This window comes from Rattus norvegicus, chromosome 10, assembly GCF_036323735.1.
Source record: "Rattus norvegicus strain BN/NHsdMcwi chromosome 10, GRCr8, whole genome shotgun sequence".
Taxonomy (NCBI): domain Eukaryota; kingdom Metazoa; phylum Chordata; class Mammalia; order Rodentia; family Muridae; genus Rattus; species Rattus norvegicus.
This window is the reverse complement of record NC_086028.1, coordinates 64385358-64399489: the sequence shown is the minus strand read 5'-3', so window position 1 is coordinate 64399489 and position 14132 is coordinate 64385358. Positions and strand designations below refer to the sequence as shown.

Sequence of the window (14132 nt, the reverse complement as noted above, 5' to 3'; positions counted from 1 at the left end):
TACACAAGTATCCTGTCCTCCTGACCAATGGGGCCCACAGAACTTCCCTGAGTTCACCACACTTCAGAGACATCAAACTTACAGCTCTGCCCAGAGCTCTGAGGTCTGCCCACCTACATCCCAGAGAGAGGAGGCTTCCCAGTGTGTATCAGTCCCAGGTCTGATTTGTGGCTTGGATATAGGCTCCAACCTTCCCCCCCTTATAAAGAAGGTCCTGCAGTCGGTTGGGAGTCTGGATTTTTTGTTTGTTTTTGCTTTTCAGTTTTTGTTTATACATAAGGTGACCAGTGGTCCAGTCATAGGACCTTCGGGGTCTTCGGGGCAAAGGGGTCTTTGGGGAATGTTCATACGGTTCTGAATGGAGAGTCTGAATGCATTGTTCATGGGCCTGGAAGAGCGTGCCCACAGGAGGGCCCTGGTGGGATCAGTACCACCTTCCAGTCTTGCTGAGTGAGCTAAAGCCAGCCTACATCACACCTCCTAGCACATCCCTGCATCCCAGAGCTGCTGGGCACCTGCAGGTAGCTGTGCTGTGAAGATTAAACTACAGTGAGTTTGGTACATTATCTTAGTGCTCTTCCTATCTCCCTGACACTGTGCATCTGTCTTCACTGTGGAACAGAGGGGAAGGCTTGAAGAGGAACGGCCATATAGGCCTGGGCAGTGGCCATCAGGCACACTCTGCCAGCTTGCTCTCACCTTGGGTTTTCCGGGCAGCCGGGAGTAGCCTGTGTGCACCTGGAACAACACTCCCTTGAGGACCATCTCCTGCATTTCTTCCTGATAGAGGTGGTCCTCCTCTGGGTGCCTGCACCCAAACACCAAGGTCATGCGGCCTCCTTTGAGCCCTTGAAAACCAGAAGGTTGCAGTTAAGAAAATGGCCACGAGATGGCATTCCATGACCACCAGGTACCCAATGAGTAGGTTCTGTTCTGGCATTGTCCCCATTTTAAAGCTAATGGAAGCACTGTTAAAAAATACACTTCAGGGGCTGGGAAGATGACTCAGTAGTTAAGAGCACTGATTGTTCTTCCAGTAGTTAAGAGCACTGAGTTCAATTCTCAGCAACCACATGGTGGCTCACAATCATCTGTAATGGGATCTGATGCCCTCTGCTGGTGTGACTGGAGACAGCTAGTGTGCTCATATACATAAAATAAATCTTAAAAAGAATATATAAAACAAACAAAAAAAAAAAGACACGGTTTAGGGGGGGAAAAAGGTTCAGTAACAGTCCTGATTATGCCCACACATTGCTCTTTCTTTTATTTAGCATATAGCATTTTAATTTTACTTCTTCATTGTAAAATAGCATTATAGCCAGTTCGTGGGAAGCAGAGGCAGGAGGATTGATTGCTGCAAATTAGAGGCCAGCCTTGTCTATATGGGGAGCTTTCAGTCCAGCCAGGGCTACAAGAGCAAGGCCTTGTCCCAAATACATATAGGGGTGTGTGTGTGTGTGTGTGTGTGTGTGTGTGTGTGTGTGTGTGTTTGTGTAACATGCTAAGGACATTCTTTTAGTGAAATATCAGACACGTGTGGCCTTCTTTTGTGAAACTCATCTCCCCTGACCCAGCTGCTACACTAAATGCAGGTGCTGAGGCCTCAGGCATCCAGGAAATCACAACAACGTCCTGATGCTATTGGCTGTGCTGGACTTCACGTTCAGGGTCTTGAAAGTCAAACATTGCTAAGTTCCTTCCAGAAAAGCCTCATCCGGAGGATTCCAGACAGAGCTGTCCATCATTCTCAGCTATTTCTCAAAGGAAAAGAAAATGTCTTCATCTAAAATCTGTTACTCTCATCCCCCTTAATTCCGGGGGCCGCTACACGGGCTTATTACTCTGTTATTTAATGGAAGACACCAACAGCAAAACGGGCTCAGCAGGGAGAGGCGCTTGCCGTCATGCCTGAGAAGCTGAATGTGATTCCTGGAAGAAGAGAAGCAAGTGGACCTCTGACCTCCACACGTGCACCAGGACACACATGGCTCTCTAGATTCATTAAAAATTAACAAGGAGACATGGAGACGGGCACAAACACTCCAAATCTGTGTACCTAATTACAGGATATGGCATAATAATCTGATGTGCCTGAGTAATAATTAGATCGATTGAGGTGACGGGCACACCCCCTTCCTATTGAGAGCTGTACCTCTGTGCTGAGAGTCATGGAGCCGCTGCTGCCAGAAACTTCGGAAGGGGGCAATGCCTGTGCCAGGCCCAATGAGGATGCACGGCTGGGAGGGGTCCTCAGGGAGCTGGAAGCCACTGACACTGCAGGGAGACAAAAGAAGACCTTGGTCTTTAGATAGGTAGCCAGAAGCACATGCAGGATAGGACCGGGGACCTGGGTGCCTGTGGGGTGGTGGTGGAGGGAAACGCTGATTCCCAAGGCCTGTGTACAGCTTTATCTTCCTGTCCCTGGCATAGCATCTCTCCACACCGGGCCAGTCTCTGGATCCCACCACAGCATCACTGTACCCTTGCCATGGACTCCACTACACCTTACAGCCAGATGGCAAAATGGGGAGACGAGGAATTACCCCAAACTTTCACAGGCCAAGGGAAGACTCAGTCTTAGACCCTTCACTTGCACTGCAGGATCCCGGGTGCAGGGGCACTGAAGGGCCCCGGGTGGGTGCTTACCTCAGCACAAAGCAGGGCACTGGGTCTTCAGGCTTCAGGTTATTGATCCAAGTGCTGCAGACGCCATGGTGCAGAGGACCCTGACCATCTGCAAGGATAACACAGGCCTGACTAACAAGCCCTGAGGCCTTCATGCAACCCAGCTGGGTGTTCTCCCTACAGTGCCAAGCCCTGTTGGGTGGTTGTTTCCTGAATGAGGAGTTACCTTCTCTCCCAACTGTCTACATGGTCAGGGAAGGCAGTAGGGGACCTGGTGAGCAATTGCCCCTTTACCATTGTAGAAACTGAGTCACAGAGACATAATGGAGCAGGTGACTTAAGTCATGGTGGACTCAGTTCCTGCTCAGGCTCCCCAATCTTTTTTTTTTTTTTGGTTCTTTTTTTTTTTTTCCGGAGCTGGGGACCGAACCCAGGGCCTCGCGCTTCCTAGGCAAGCGCTCTACCACTGAGCTAAATCCCCAACCCCCAGGCTCCCCTATCTTAAGCTAGAGCATCTCCCAAGTGTTTGTCTAGGGACCCTCCCAGCATCCCCTCTCCAAACTAAGGCTCTGCCCACAGCAGCCCACAGGAACATGAAATGATCCCCCAGGGCCAACCATTGCTGAGTGTCCCATTGAAAGAGACCATTCAGGGAAGGATGGGGAGGGGAACACCCACAAAGAAGGGGAGGGGGGATGTTTGCCTGGAAACCAGGAAAGGGAATAACACTCAAAATGTATATAAGAAATACTCAAGTTAATTAAAAAAAAGAAAAAGAAAAAAACAAGATCATTCAACAAGGACTCTAGGTGAGGGGTGGTCTTCCCCGCCCCCTGTCTGCTCTGGCATCCCAGTCTTCCCCAGAAGCCTTTCCTGGGCTTCTGGGTACACCAGTTTCCTCTGGGTTACATTCACTTCCCCGTGGCCTGACTTGTATGGAGGCCTTTAGCAAGTGAAATAGTTCTTTGGTTTTATTCTGCATGAACCAGCCTTCTCAGAGCTCACCCACATCCCCTCTCTCATTCAGTGGTGAGGTATGGTCAGTGAGGATGGACAGACATAGGCTCTGTCAAGTATTTACCAAGGAGAGAGATCTTGGAGATGTGGAGCCTTCCCAGCCCTTCCACCTCAAACAGAGCTCAGCTACAGCGGTTAGAACACCGGAGTCTGCCTGTCTCACCTCGGGTGCGATAGGTGACCACAGTGAGGTGGACCTCCGAGGGGGTGTGGTCCTGGGAGGAGCTGATGGAGTAGTAGCGGGGCTTCAGAACGGGGAGCAACAGTAGGAAGGCAGCAGGCACACGCAACGATGGGAACCCTTCCAACACCTCCAGGAACGTGGGGTTGTTGCTGAACTTCCAATCGTTGTACTCTGAGGGCTGAAAGGCAAGGGCAGTGTGAGAGATTGGGAGACCTGCCATGTGTGGGAGAAGGAACCCCTCCAAGCCACTCAATATCCATCCATCCATTCCTTCAACAAATGTGGCCATTGGGCGCTGTCCAGGGTGCTGAGGGCACTACATTGGGTGGGAAGCTACGATCCGGGGCAGCTAGTGGAATTTCTCAATTGTGCCTAGAACTCTACTATGGGTGGGATTAAGATGACAGTGGGGCAGGATTGCAGCCCCAACAGTTGAAAGGCTGAGACAGGAGGATTCCTAGTTTAAGGCCAGCAGGGGTTACAGATGGAATTGAGAACTAGCTTAGCTAACTTGGTGGGACCGTGCCTCCGAATAAAAAGTAAGAGAAGAGACAAGAGTTTGTCTCAGTGGTAGAGCACTTGCCTGGCATGTGTGGAGGTCTGAGGGAAACCCGGAATACCCACAAAACAGAGACAAAAGTCAAAACACAAAACCTCCCCAACACCAGCAACTCGAAGGCAGGGCTCCATACTCTCTTTCTCTGGACGTAGGATGTATAGCCACGGTCTTCCTGCATATCCCAGGTTGGCCTTGAACTCATTGCTGGCCCAGACTGGTCTCTAACTCACTATCCTCCTGCCTTCAGTCTCCTGTGTGCTGGGATCTCAGGTATGGCCACCCTATCCAGCTGGACTAAATTCTCTATTAAACTGTGACTTGGAACCAGTTGGATCTGGGTTGAGATCACAGTCAGGTGTCCTTCCTCACTTAACCCTAGTCCTTGTGGAGTGAGGCAGATGCAGCCATTCACACAGGATTGTGGAGACAGTGACACTGTGTCCGTGACTTGGTATCCAGAACCTCTTACCAAGACACGGACTTGGAAGTTGCAAAGGACTTAATGCATCACCCCAGTAACTCACTACCTCAACTCCCCACCTGCCTGCACACCCATTTACCAACCATCAAGTTTGTTCCACACTTGGGAAGACAAAGGCCGTCCATAGAGGCTGGCCCCTCTAGTCAGATTCCAAGGAAGTGTACTTTGGCTACTGATGGCTACTCTTCCCTGTGAACTTGACTGGATTTAGGATCACCATGGAAACGCACCTCAGTGAAGGTGTTTCTAAAGGTTTAACTGGGAAAGACCCACCCTGAATTCCTATGGGTGGGACTTTAGAATAAATGACAAGGGGAAATGAGGTGGACACTAGCGTCCACCTTTCTTGCCTCCTCATTCCAGAAGCAATGTGACCTGCCACTCACACTCCTGCCGTCCTGACACCCCACCATGATGGACTGGACTCTCATGAACCAAAATGAACCCTCCTTTCCTAAGTTTCTTCTGTCTTGCATTAAGTCACAGAATCGGGACACGTAACGAACACAGGTTACATCATGCTGACTCCAGAGAGACTCATTCACCCAGTACTACTGTGTACGAGAGATGAGGCAGCAGATGATGCCTGGCTGTCACCAGACACGGACAAGGCACACCTAGGGACTCAGGAGGATGGTCTCAAAAGTTGAACTCAGCTCTGGGTTCCTCCACTCTATGAAATGTCCATGCATCCTCCACCAGCCAGACCCCTACCTGACACAAGGCCTCCAACCTCTGCCTGTGCGTCTCTTCCGTGGCAAACTGGGCCAACTTGTGGAGCTGCAGCTGGGTGGGAGGGGTAGTGATGTCCAGGAAGTAGGTGAGGGCTTGCCTGAGTGAGCAGGGGGGAAGCGTCTTGTCTTTGACCCAGTACCTGCCTGTATTGGAAGGAAGAAAGGTGTCAAGTTGAGGAAAGGCCCTCCTTGGGTCTCTCAGACGACTCCTATCCTCCACCTGCAAGGGAGGGATGACTGACATCTTGGCTCCAAAGAGAATGAAGATCAGGAGCTGGTGTGGGGTGAGATGGGACTGCCAGCATAGCTGAACAACTCCCTCCACCCATACTGACTTTGTCCTGACAGACAAAGCACATCCTCCTGTGGCCCATACTCGAGTCTCTGACGCCCCCAGATGAATCTCAAACTTAGTGACTAAGTCCACTGGAGACCGAGTCCCCAGGGGCTGTTTAGAGATAGGTTTATGGCCACAGTCTCCTGGGGTTTCGAAGCAAGAGGCTCTAGGTAAACAGATCAGTGTAAATTGAAGTGACTGGTTTCAGGACAGCATGGGAGACTCAGGAAGTGACCCAGGTGTGAACTCTGGCTTCCACTTCCCAGCTGAGCATCTGAATCCTGTGACCTCCAGCTGCTTCTTTGAGAATCAGACGTGATGATACAGTCTGGACTGGCATTAGCATTGAGCAAAAGCCACATTTGGGAAGTTGCTGGCACAGTGCCCGTTCCCAGGTCCACAGGTATTTAGTGCATGTTAGCACATTGCTTTTCACCCCTCTCCTCTCCTGTCGCCTTCTTCAGAGACAGGGCTTTATTATTATTATTATTTTTTTTTTTTTTTTTTGGAGCTGGGGACCGAACCCAGGGCCTTGCGCTTCCTAGGTAAGCGCTCTACCACTGAGCTAAATCCCCAGCCCCAGGGCTTTATTATTAATGCATCTCGTCTGGATCACATCTGTATTGTTACAGCCCCAAGGAGGTCTAGGGTCTTTTGTCTCTAAGCTTCAGGCTGACTCCCTTTCTCCTGGACAGTGGTGGACAGAGCCAGGTTTTGCTTCTCCAATGCCTCCTCCAAGGCTAGGGGGAGGCATCACTACCACTGAAGGCCAGGAAGCTTTTCCCATAAGCTGGGATGGGAGTAGCTCAGGACAGTCAAGAGTACAGTCCTCAGGGATGGGAGTGAGGGGACAGAGGTTTGTTTTGTCTGGGCCCAGGAACTCACCACTCTCATCTAGAACCTCCAGGCACACAGTTTGGTCTGGCGAAAAACAATCCACAACTCGCTCCAAGATCCCTTGCACCAGGGCCTGGGAAAATCCCCAGGTCTTCCCCAGGTAGGTAGCTGGGGCCTCGGCTGCCCTCGAAGGTGAGTTGAATGAGGAGGGTGGTGCGGCTACAGAGGAAAAGGGAGTCATGGGTGAGTGCTGGCTTCCCCTAGGACAAGTGTTCTCCTGCCACCAGCCGGTTAGTGACAAGGCATCCCCTCAGTGCTCCAGAGTTTTCCAGAGGAGTTTGGCTACAGCCTTCCCTAGAAGTGTGGGTGTCATGGAGCACTTGGCCACACTTTTGCCACAAGGAGCATCTCGTTCAGAGTGTGTGGACACCAGAGGTAGCCCTTCTTTATCTCCAGAACAAATCCTGTTCTCACTGGAACTGAGGCTACTTTCCCCCAGGATAGGAGGAAAGGAGAGGAGGGACCATGCAGATAAAATCACGGATCGGATCGCTCACAACCCTCCTCCACCTGGCTGGGAAATCCCCACCCTTGCCTAACAACCACAAAAGGCCTAAAGACTTAGATGCTCTGCGTGTCCCCTGGTCTTAGAGTTCAGAGAGGAGGAAGGGCCAGTGAGGCAGACATCCAGCTTCCAAACCGGACAAAGGCACAGACTAGCAGAGAAGGTGGTCCCAACAGTGATACCCTTGGGGGGCCTATCTCCCCTCCCCGCCTACAGACCGACTGTCTCTGGTTCTTTGTGCATTCCAGAGCAATCCTGTGTACCAGCCCATCCTTACCTGGACTTCTCACTCTGCAGATTCTGGAGGGATTTCAGCCTCATGGTGAACACGTTCTTGACATGGATGCTGCTGAGAGCTGAGGAGACAGACAGAGATGGTCAGAGTCCCTATGCTGTGCTGGGGGAAACCCCGTATGTTGGGCTGAGCATCCCTGCATGCTACCTTTCCCCTTGGTGTCCTGAGGCAGGGCCTCCTAGGTTTGTTTCCTTTCCCCATTATTTTTAGATCCCAAGGAAAGACCCTGGGCCTGGCTAGAGGTGGTCACTTGGGTCTGTAATCCCAGCACTTTGGAGGTGGAGGCAGGAAGATCAGGAGTTCAAAGCCATTCTTGGCCACATAGCAAGTTTGAGTCCAGCCTGGGCTACATGAGACCCTGTCTCAGCTCCCTGCCTCCAGATATACACAAAGAAGAAGAGAACAAAACAAAACAAACAAAAAACCAGCAACTAAAACTAGATAGTCAAAAGGGCCCTAGATGAACAGCGCCTTCGTGGCTGGGAAGTGCCGGGAGATTCATCTTAGACATGAAAATACAGAAGGCTCAGGACAGCTGTGTGGTTTACAGGAGTACATGGATAAAGCTGGGCATATCCTAAAACATAGACACATTTATGATGTCTGGCCTCAGGGAACTGAGTATGTCTCCCAGGGTGGGCAGAGCTGAGCCACTCACTGTCGCCCTGAATCACCTCAGAAGCCTCCTTCGTGGCTTGTGGCTCCCTTTGGAAGACTGAATCCAACCCCCACCCATGCTGTCACACTTGCTTTGTTTCTGTGAACGTTAAGTTCTCTGGATTTGTCACAGGTCAAGTTCCAGGACAAGTGTCACAGGCAAGTTCATGTGGTCAAGAGGCTGGCACAGTGCCTATCAGAGTTGTCTCCACCACCCACCCACTGATGCTGGCTTCCCGTGCTCAATACCACTCTCCCAGGGCTCCTGACCGGCTCTCCCACAGGGCCTAGGCTCCATAGCCAGGGAGACAGATGCCTGGGAGTTGCAGGGGACTGCCTTCGTTCAGAAGGGCATGGTGGATTCTTTGACTATTGGTTCAGAGCTCAAATAGCCTCAACTCCTGCAGGAAAGAGCAGTAGGGTGCGAGGGGCTGGTACCTTTGTTGAGGTCTTGAGGCTCTGGGCTCTGGGTGAGCTTGTACTGCTCTGGCTCCCATGTTGCGTTGGAAATGTAGCGTTTCGGGATCTGAATGCAATGTTTGCTTTGAACATCGAACGTCTCACAGGCTGCCTGGAAAGTTAGGAAGAATGGATTCATCATCACCGTCACCACCCCTCACCATGGGTCAAATACTGAACGGATGTGTCACAGAACACCTCAGTGTGTCATCTGAAGGGGCTGGCGAAGCTAGGAATCCTGTGGTTGGCGCACAGTGGTTATTGCTACTGTAATGGATAGTAAATTTGTCGTCATATGGTTATCCCTTCTCACTGAGCGAGGGAGGTCTGGGGCTTCCCTATCCTCATAGAAAAGCTCATGGAGGAGGCCTGAGTCTTGGAACCAGGTCTGCTGGGCTTCCCATTGCTGTCCACTCACTTCAGTGTTAAAACTCCCCTCACTGTCAGGGAGGAACCTAGAGAGTAAAGATTTGAGATGATAACATTAGGTCACAGAGCTCAGCAGTGTCCTGTGTCCCTTCCTCTGCAGAGCTGAGAGACCGAAGGAAGATCTACCTCACTGTTGTGAGGTGGACAAGTCTATCACTAGGAAGAGCCCTGGGGTCATAAGGTCATGGCAAGGGGACTGATCACTACTCTCTCCCACATGAAACAACACACTGGAGTGACCTTCTTCTTGGTGGGGGTGGGGGTTGGGGAAGCAGCTTTGATCTGTGGTTCGGGCCCATCCCCCCACCCTACACCTGACAGAGGTCATGACACCCGGGACACTGGACCCACACAAGTTTGGCATGAGTGCACTACGGCCTGTCTGACTAGAACTGACCCGGAAGGTTTGCACAGCCCAGCTGCGGAAGGCGTCCTCCTGCCCGCTGAGTTCGTCCCCTTCTCCGGTTGGGGCAAGCTGGGAGGCTCCCAGGTGAGACAGTTTCTGGTCGATGTCATGAGCAAAGGCACAGAACTGAGGGTACATGCTGGAGCCCAGGCCAAATACCGCATACCTGCCAAGGAGGACACACACAGAGGCTCAGGACACCTGGCATCCGTGCCCATGGTGTGAACAATGGACTCTAGACCCCAAACCTGCAGGAGGGACTCGGTTTCTATGTCTTGATCCTCAACCCTCTCAGAAGACAAACCTCAGACCAGGACTCTGTCTGTCCCTGGACATCTCTGAGGAGACATCCTGTGCATACCCAGTTCCTTGGTCTGATCCCAGGCTGACCCAGGAGGCAGGGATAGGGGAGAGTGCCTTACCTGAAGGTGTGCCCGAGTTCTTTCATCATGAACAGAGATTTCTTCATAGTCTACAAAAGACAAAGGAATCAGAGTTCTCAGGCCAGGAACCATAAAACCACAGCTTTCCTTTACTGTGGTGGTGTGTCTAAATACTGGCCTCACTGAGCAGGCAAAGAATCCAGAACCCAGGGAGAAAGCCGCTGGGCAAGTCCAGATCGCCCCTCACTCCGGCTGAACCAGCTCACGGGGGTCCTGCCCCTCAGTGGAAGACCCTGGTGTTCCCACTTAGCTCTGGAAGAACACAAGGTTCCTCAAAAAGAATATGACCCTTGCTTCTTGCTTGGAAGTTGCTAGAAACAACAGATTCTCTAAAATACCTTTGGTTTTCCAGGAAACTGTCTCAGGCAGCGTGGGCCCCATCACACTGTGGGAAGCTAAGCCGTTTGTAATCTCTTCTCATGGGTTTCGATGGCCTTTTCATCCTTCCAACACTAGGGAGACGAACTCAAATTGGTGCAAACCAAGCCTTAACATCTTGCTCATACTCGCCTCCGTTCAAAGCACAAGGCTAAGTAGGCCTGTGTGAGGCCAGCTAGGCAAAATTCATATGTTTGGCCCCCTTTTCCTTTATGAGAATGAAATGTTTGTTTGTTTGTTTTGTGTTGTTGTTGTTTAAAGATTTATTATTTTACATATGTATGTACACTGTAGCTGTCTTCAACACACCAGAAGAGAGCATCAGATCCCATTACAGATGGTTGTGAGCCACCATGTAGTTGCTGGAAATTGAACTCGGGACCTCTGGAAGAGCAGTCAGTGCTCTTAACTGCTGAGGCCTCTCTCCAGCCTCCATACATTTTTAAAAAAATATAAATTCCTTTTAACAAAAGATTTGTGTCAGAGAGTGTGCCTAGGCAGGGAGTGTGGGTGCCCAGGGAGGCCAGGAGACAATGTTGGAGTCCCTGGAGCTGAAGTTACAGGAGACTGAGAACCATCTGATGTGGGTGCCGGGGCTGAACTGTGGTCTTTTGGACGTGAAGCAACCATCTTAACCGCTGAGCCATCTCTCCAGCCCCTAAATATGAATCCCTGTTGAAAGGGAACTTGAGACAAGATTTCCTATGGAGTCCAGGCTGGGCCCAAATTTGTGATCCTCCTGCCTTTGCTGCCAAGTGCTGGGATTACAAGTGCACATCACTATACCCAGTTAAATAAGAATTTTTGAATTTTATTTTAAAGTAGGTTTAGGCTGCAGTGATGGCTCGGGACGTAAAAGTGCCACCAAGCCTGAAAACCTCAGGGACTCACATTATGGAAGGTAAGAATTGTCTCCTACAGGTTGTCCTCTAACCTCCACATGCAAGCTGTGGGGCATGTGCACACACACAAAGTAAATATAAATAAATAAATGTAATTAATCACCTCAAGTAATCTGACATATATAAAGAAGAGTTATCAAGTCACAGGAAATCCCTGTGTGCCAATGGGGAAATGGCTTAAGGACCCAGAGTGGCCTGAGTAATTCCAGGTCACACCGAGTCCCCTGGACCCTTTTCTTGGTCCTCCTAAGCCCCTCTGTTCCCAGATGAGCAGTGTCCCTGCTACCTACCTGCCCATTGCTGGGGCAGTCTCCATTGTCAAATGTGCTTGTCACCACCAGCAGTAGTTGTTCCTCTTCCAAGGTGTTTGCCTTATACTGTTCCATGCAGACAACCTGTGTGGCACACCATGGATGTCAGCCCTCAGCTCCCAGGGGGTCCCTTACACTCACCCCAAGCTCCTTCCACCTAAGAGGGTACCTTGGTGTTGAAGGCGTAGCTGAACAAGGCAGCCAGGTCCCTGGCTAGCGCTTCCGACTTTCCTGTCTCAGTAGCAAAGAGGACTGTGGCTCTGACGGGGGAAGCCATGACCTTCCGCATTAGCACAGAAGCAAAGAACACCACTCTGTGGGAATAAACAGACACAGGGCCAGCTGAGTTAGCCTCCAGAAGAGATGGAGCACTGGCCTGGCAGCCCCTGTGCATCCTGACTCGGTCTCTTTGGCAAGTTCGGAAATACAGGACACCAGTCTCAGAATTGGTGTCTAGAGTTCTGGTAGCCAACACCATAAAGGCCACTCTCCGTATGCCTTGCCCCTCATGGTGGAGTCAGGAAGGCTGCCTCAGTAAAAGGGACACAGCAGGGACAGAGGGACACGCCCACTTTCACGTACTTCACCAAGACTGTGAACCGGATCTCTCTCCTCCTGGGCCTCAGCTTCTCATCCTGCCAGATGTGGGTCTTCCAGGGCTCGATCTGCAGAAAAGAAGGAGAGTTGAGGGTGGGGTTCTGGCTGGGCTTGGGTAGGGGAATGCTGAAGAGACGGAGGACCCTCTACTGGACTCATGGAGGTCCATCCCACCAAGGCTAGTGCTTCCTGGGCCCCACATCAGTCACAAGCAGTGGGCACTTGGCTTCGCCAGTCATGGCCACAGTCGTGGGTAGAGGCCCGCCTGCTTTTAGTATCTTTTTATTGTGTACACTAGACAATGTACAGTCTAATCTGGGCACCTTAGAGAGCACAAGGTGGCACTCAGCTGGCGTGTACAACCCTGGGTCATCACACTGCAGAGCCTCCACAGCTGAGCTACAAGATGGGGAGGGCGGCAGGGTCGTCCCTGACCTGGTAATAGTAGAATAGAGATAGGACGTAGTTCAACATCTCCTGGTGGAACACAGGGGTGATGCTCCCGGACACCGGAGGGACCAGCCAAATCCAGTCTGCAGGGCAGCCTCCTCGGGCCCGGTACTCATTCTGCATGTGCTTCATGAAGGACTCTGAGGCTGTGTGGTGGTCCATGATGGTCACATTCTGCTTCTGAAGGAGAAGATGGAGTGGGCTAAGATAAGGCAGCAGGGGAGAGCGGCGAGTCACCGGAGGGCCGGTGGTCTACACAGTGGCTCTGCCCTTGCCCTTAGTCTCTCACTGCTGCAGAAACGCACACAGACTTAGAGACCCAGGCCATCACCACAGCCACTCAGAAGGCGGCCAGCCCTCAGTCACATGAGAGGTTCCCAGGTTCTCAACTTATGGGTCTTCAACTCCCTCGGGGGTCACTTATCAGGTATCCTGCATTTCAGACATTTACACTATGACTCATACAGTAGCAAGATTATAGTTATGAAGTTGTAACAAAAATAATTTTATGGTTGGGGTCCCCGCAGCATGAGGAACTGTATTAAAACGTCACAGCATCAGGAAGGATGAGGACCATTGCCAACAGCTCAGCATCCAGAAATTCACACCAACCTGTCTCCATGGTTTGCCAGGAGACAGAGAGCCTCAGGTGTGGGCAACCCACACTGCGCCATCTTGTTTAAGGTAAAGAAAATACAAACTCAAAGAAGGCTCACTTGGTGGGGTGCTTGCCTGGCATGCGTGAAGCCCTACACAGCTGTAACCTCAGCAGCGCTCTGGTGGTACAGGATGAGGATCAGGAGTTCAAGGCCACCCTCAGCTATATAGAGAGTTCCAGGCCAGCCTGGGCTAGAAGAGATTCAGTCTCCCAAACAAGCGAACACAAAACCACCAGAGTCATCCGTGGGGACGATGCGGGTCAGAGTGTAGGGGAGACAGGTCATCCACATCCTAAAACCTAGAGGCCATGAAGTCTAAACTAGCCTGGAACAATCCAGTCAAAGCACCTATCCTACCAAAGTCTGGAGATCCATTCAACCAAGAGAAATATATTTATGACCTGGGGGGAGGGCTCAGTGGGTAAAGGCGTTTGTCACCAGGCCCGACCTGAGTTTCATCCCAGGCATTCACACAGTAGAAGGAGAGATCCAACAGTGAAGGATCCTATGAGCTCAATGGGTTTCCACCTGCTCCTGTCTATCTGTTGGGTACTGAGGAAGGCCGTGGGGCAAAGGAGAGATGGTCTCCATGTATTGCCAGCAAACAGTAAGCCTCTTGGGGAGGTTGAAGGAAGTCAGCCATTTTCACAAGGCCTCCTGGGATGTGTGAGGGAGGCAAACTGCTTGGGAGGGACACAGGGGAAAGCCTAATGCCTAGGATAGGCCCAGAGGAGAGGTGGCCAAGGTTGACAGCTGCCCCCTGATGTCAGGCTCATGAGTAGAACCACACTTTAAATGTCATAT

General features: G+C 51.3%; 1 pseudogene across 1 annotated transcript in view; it reads right to left on the bottom strand.

The window, feature by feature from the left end:
* Nos2-ps1 (nitric oxide synthase 2, pseudogene 1) overlaps nt 1–14132 on the bottom strand; it is a 47323-nt pseudogene that overhangs the window by 5845 nt on the left and 27346 nt on the right. The window contains exons 2-15 of the transcript XR_010055694.1: nt 12655–12849; nt 12205–12287; nt 11792–11936; nt 11602–11706; nt 10011–10060; nt 9580–9754; nt 8733–8865; nt 7620–7698; nt 6826–6996; nt 5584–5747; nt 3809–4007; nt 2650–2737; nt 2156–2277; nt 700–848 (exon numbers count right to left, since the gene is read on the bottom strand). The product of XR_010055694.1 is annotated as a nitric oxide synthase 2, pseudogene 1 (transcript). The remainder of the gene's footprint in view (nt 1–699; nt 849–2155; nt 2278–2649; nt 2738–3808; nt 4008–5583; nt 5748–6825; nt 6997–7619; nt 7699–8732; nt 8866–9579; nt 9755–10010; nt 10061–11601; nt 11707–11791; nt 11937–12204; nt 12288–12654; nt 12850–14132) is intronic.